This window comes from Bidens hawaiensis, unplaced genomic scaffold (assembly GCF_021521415.1).
Source record: "Bidens hawaiensis isolate Kalapana, Puna unplaced genomic scaffold, B.hawaiensis_p1.1 tig00005681_1, whole genome shotgun sequence".
Lineage (NCBI taxonomy): Eukaryota > Viridiplantae > Streptophyta > Magnoliopsida > Asterales > Asteraceae > Bidens > Bidens hawaiensis.
The window spans coordinates 915018-921017 of record NW_027491371.1 but is presented as its reverse complement, the minus strand read 5'-3'; positions in this window follow the sequence as shown (position 1 = coordinate 921017).

Sequence of the window (6000 nt, the reverse complement as noted above, 5' to 3'; positions counted from 1 at the left end):
ACTGAACCTTAATCATATCACTGATGCAATGAAAATCATGCTAAGTATGTTATACCTGCTATCAACCTGTCTCTTATGTCATAATAACGCTGAACATGAATCCTTGTGACAGCCTCTTAAGCGATATGATTCCATGTTCGGATCTTTTCATAAAAGGGCGGCGTTTTTACTAAGAACTGAAATTTGATCCCGACTTAATAAATTCAAGGGAGTTTTGTTTATTCAAATGTAGAATTTTTGTTATTTTTGTTCTTGTTTAATTTTTTTTTTGTCTTGCTCATATCAGTTATATTTCTTTCTCGAAACTACTCTCCTCTAAACGTTTGTGAAAATTCATTTCAAATTTGGTCTCTGAAATCTTTTGGGCCTCCTGTTGCTCGGACGCTTTCTTGGGCCCTGAACTGGTTTGAGCCCATCCAAGTGTTCTCGGCCCGACTTGGGTATAATATAAGTGGTATCAAAGCCTATTTTATTTTCACTCTCATTATTTTCACATTACCAAAAACCTTTTTCTCTCAAGTGCCTTAGCCGAAAACCGAATTATCGTTACTAATCATCTACTAGCGTTTGCTTGTTTGATTCACAGGTAATATGAGATCTAGGTGTTCAATGAGGGTTGCCTGATGATGCCATGGATTGATGGTTCGCTAAAATTGAGAGTTGATTCATGAGTTATTAGGGGTTTTGATGAACATCTTAGGGAAATTATGGAGTGTTTTCGGTTGAATATCATAAACTTAATTGCAGGTTTAATGGAGGTTTTTGTAGAGATCTCGGTGGTTGAAGATGACTGCACGTTTCCCAATGCGGAAACCCAAGAGTTTTCTGTCCCCAGCTGTCAAGGGTCCTCGGTTGACTTTCGTTGACCGAGAACACCTTACATTGACTAGAAAACTCTTGTTCTCGGTAATTTGACTGAGAACGTTGACCGAGAACTCAGTTCTTGGTTAATTTCCTTGACTTTGTTGACCGAAATCTCCGTCGTTGACCGAGAACCCCTCCTTTTGATTATTTGGCATGTTCCAGTTATTTCTACCCATTCTCTTGGTAAACTTCTTTGCACGGAAAACTGCCATGGCAATTTGCCACGAGATGTCCATTTCTTCAACATCATCGGGATGAATTTGATCTAGTTCAACAGTAACCACCGGTTGAACCAAGTCTCCGGCCAGAAAAGCATGATAAAAATTCATAAATCCGCCATTAAAGCAATATTCTCTTGAGTTTCTTTGGTATGGTGGGAATCTGGCTAAAATTCTGACTAGGAATAGTTTTACTAGAGTCATTTGAGGACTGGCCAGACTTGGTGAAAAATGCTGGGGCTGGTTTAGGCGAATTTGAAGATGATGATTGACCTAGGGTGGATAAGAACATTTGAAAGTTTCCTTGAGGTGGTTGTTGAGTAGACTTGAATAATGAGAAGCTATCTTGAGACATAAGAGCACTGTTGGAAGCAATGTTGTATCCAACAGCACTGTAAGAACTAGCATGATTTATTGCCCGTTGTTTATCATCCATATCACAGGTTTAATAGTGGCTATCATTTTAGTCATGCCCATTCTGTTGAGATCCTTTGTCTTTTTGATAACCACAACGTGCATGTCCCAACTTTTCGGCAGAGAACTGACCAACTTATTGTTTATTTCCGAGGTTTGCAGATAAATTCATACAGTTCTCATTTCAGTCACAAGAGATATGAATTTTTTAAGTTGATATTCAACTTTAGCAAAGTCATCATCATCATATTGAACAACCGGTTTCACAAGAACCTCATCAGAACCATCCTTTTGATAGGTGATCCTTTGAGGTCCCCTTACAATACTTTTCCAAACTTTTGAATCTTTCATCTTGGCATAGTATTCAAAACGAAATTTCCATTCACTAAACCCCTCATGGGACAACAAGTGGGGTCTACGAGTAGCAGTGCCCATGATGAAATCAAGTTCTTGATGAAGTGACGAGTTGGTGGAATTGCTACCATTGGTTAACTGGACCATTTTAAAACTGATTGAATATTGTACTTAGGTCCAATTAAATTTAAGTCCAGTAAGGTGGTCCAAGTCTAAGAATAACAGGCCCAAAGCAACAGACTGGGCCGAGACTGCGTTGAAACAATTGACCGAGAATACTGAGGTTGACCGAGTGTTGACCGAAAACTCTGATCGTTGACCAACCTTGACCGAGAACCACCAATCTTTGACCTAGAACCCAAGAATTGATCAATAACTGACCAAGAACCACTCTTGGCCGAGAACTACTCTTGACCGAAAACAACCAGTGGCCAAAAACAAAGTGTGACAGAGATCAAAGACAACCGAGATCTCAATTTCTTCGCCGAGAACTCTGTTTTCAAGCCGAGAACACCGAGGAAAGGTTTGACCAGTGGATTTTGGCAACAATTTAATCCCTATTTTAGTGGGATTCAAACTGTTTCCAAAGATAAGTCAATCTTTGGCCATAATATCGCCTATTCTTCTTCTCCGATCACACACTCACCGGAAAAACAAAAAGATCACCGTATAAGCTATTCTCGAATCTTTGATATCACAATAACGAGCCTGAATAAGGTCTAAGGCTCTGATACCAATTGTAAGTCCCGAATCTGGATCACTACAATTATGATATCAATACAACAAGTATAGGTGCGGAATACCTATACTCGGTGATTCAAGAACATGGATTGACAAAAGTAAAATAACACGGAGTTGCTTCAAAACACACGTATATTGATAAATACGTCGGGTGCTTAAGCACTTACAATACTTGATGACAATTACTAGGAACGAACAACCACAACCTATACATGATAACGTCTATACATAGAGACACCACCAACCTAGCCGACACAAACTAACAAAGGCCCACCGAGAACACATAGATGTTCTCGGTTCACATACAAACCCAAAACCCAAGCCCAAACAAAGTTAAACTACATACAAACTAAGCTCAAACCACATAAACTGGGCCCAACAATTGAAGGATTAAACTCTTACAAAAAATTTTGTGTTATCGATAATATGTCTTGTTGCAACGTTATTCTTGGCAGGCCATGGTTACATGGAATGAAGGCTGTAGCTTCTACTTATCACCAATGTATCAAACTACCAACTTCTTTGGGAGTAGTAAGGATAGATGGTGACCAAGTGGAAGCTAAGAATTATTATTCTTCGTCCATGAAGCCGACAACAAAACAAACTATAGCATAGCAATTATAGCAACACCCTAGGAACGTGTTGGAGGCTCGAGAACAGGACCTGAAAGAAGTATCCTTGGATCTTGAGGATCCAGACGTGAAAGTTTTCCTAGGATCCATTATCCCTAATGAGATTGAAGAGGATATAGTATCCTTCCTCACGCGAAGAAAATCCACATTTGCCTTCAAGCACTCAGACATGACCGGTATTTCAAAAGAGGTAATAACTCATAAGTTAGGCCTTGATACTTCTGTTAAACCCGTCCATCAGAAGTGAAGGAAATTCGCTCCTGAGAGAAACGCGATCATACAATAAGAAGTTGAAAAACTTCTTAAGGCCGGTATGATCAGAGAGGTTAAGTATCCTCGATGGTTGGCTAATGTGGTTGTTGTTTCAAAAAAGAATGGAAAGTAGAGAGTGTGTGTCGATTTCACCGATTTAAACAAGGCATGCCCCAAGGATCCTTTCCCATTACCACATATAGACTCCATGGTGGATGCAACAACAGGACATGAGATGCTAACTTTTATGTATGCTTCATCTGGATTTCAACAAATTTAGATGGAACCATCTGATTAAGAAGACACAACATTCATGACTCCTACTGGAATATATTGCTATATTTCCATGCCATTTGGACTAAGAAATGTAGGTGCAACTTATCAACGCTTAGTCAACATGATGTTCAAAGACCAGCTAGGGAAGACCATGGAAGTCTATATAGACGACATGGTGGTCAAATCCAAGAAGGCTGAGGATCATCTTAAAGACTTGGAAGAAGCCTTCAATATCCTTGATCAATATAACATGAAACTCAATCCATCTAAATGCCATTTTGGTGTTAAGGCGGGAAAGTTCTTTAGTTATATGGTCACTAAGAGAGGTATAGAGGCTAGTCTAGAACAAATACAAGCCATTATCAACCTGAGATGCCCCGTAAATGCAAAGGATGTACAGAGGTTGACTGGAAGAATTGCAACCTTGAATAGGTTCATCTCTCGATCTTCAGAGAAGTGTAAGGATTTTTATGATATCCTTAGAAAGAATAAGAAGTTCGAGTGGACGAAAAAACATGAAGCTGCACTCAAAGCCTTGAAGGATTACTTATCCTCAGCACCAGCATTAATGAATCCGATATACGGAGAACCCTTATACTTGTACCTAGCTGTCTCAGGAAATGCAGTAAGTGTTGTCCTTGTGAAGGATCATGAAGGTGAACAACATCCCGTTTATTATGTAAGTAAAAGTCTTCTAGATGCTGAAGCCAGGTATTCTCTTTTAGAAAAAACTAATTCTTGCACTTATTATGGCTTCTACTAAATAAAGGCATTACTTTGAGACTCATACTATTATTTTGAGAACTAATTATCCTGTTAAGAATGTTCTTAGAAAACCAAAATTGTCAGGATGAATGGCCAAGTGGTCTGTGAAGCCGAGTGCATATGATATTCAGTATGAGCCTAGCCCAGAACAGCCATCAAGTCACAAACGCTAGCAGACTTTGTGGCTGATTTCAGTAGTGACATGCAAAAGGAATGTTGAAGCCCGTTGACTCGTATAAACAACAGTAACTACTAACAGATCCCAGATCTGTGTTTATACTATTAATACGATTAAGGATCTAGCTCATAATTAACTTTGATTCAGTGTTACGTATGTGTATATATTATCAATATATTATCTGTATAATATTAGGTGAAGCTTGAGAGAGAATTTGGACAACCATTCGTTAATTAAACTCCCAAAACTTCTTTTAAATTGTGAACAGGAGTTCACTATATATAGAAGGTGATCTGGTTCGCTAACATCCCCTAGCGAACTATCCTTTAACTTAGCGAACTAGTTATTAAATAAACTAATTATTACATTAATAAATAACAAAAACGTTAACGATAAATACAAAGACTCTAGACGCAAAACCGTGCACTAACAGACACCCCCTCGTCTTGAGCTCTTTGTCTTTAACTTATTTGAAGCGCTTTGACTGCCAGTCTCTGCAACTATGAATTCCATGTTCATGACACACACGAACGACTCGTTGGAATTGCATAGCCAGATCGTAATCTTCTTGGCGCTCGAACAAATCTGCTTCCTGAAGAGCACGTCATTGTCGGTCTCTGATAAGTTAACCAACCACATTGGGTCGATTATCTTGATAAACTTAGTCTTCAGACCTCTTCCCAAAACAATGACGGCCTCGCTGGTGTGGTTGTCATAATACCAGCGGTTGAAAGACAGATAAATATCTGGAGGCAATGTCTTCACGGGAACCTGATTCATAGTCTTGGGCGGCTTTACTTTCAAAACAAGTTTCCTCCAGCCCGTCCTCGGATCAATCTCATCAATACGTTTTCGTCTTGGGACCTGGGGCTTAAAGAACTTGAAGCCGTGATTGACCTCAAAGAGAAAATGCCGATGAAACATATTAGCATGCTGGTGACCCCCACGATTTATAAACGGACGTCTCGCGAGGGTTCGTACATCCCAACGCGGTAGAGTTAAACGTCTCTTATAAACTCATAATACTGGACACCCTTCTCCCATTTGATTATACATACCTTAAGGTCCGAATCATAAGCCCATGAAACAATGTCACCGTGTACCTTTGAAACGGTCTTGAAGGTGGTCACTTGATTAGCTTTAACCCAAGCTGCAGCTGAGTCTTTGCATTCTTGGTCAACAATCCGATGTGCCTGGATAATCTTACCAGCAGCTTTAAACCTGAACTAGCTTTTAATCTCATCAACAGTCGGATCATAAGGCTTAGCAGTATACAAGCCTTTTCATTTGGACTTCACTTCAAGAC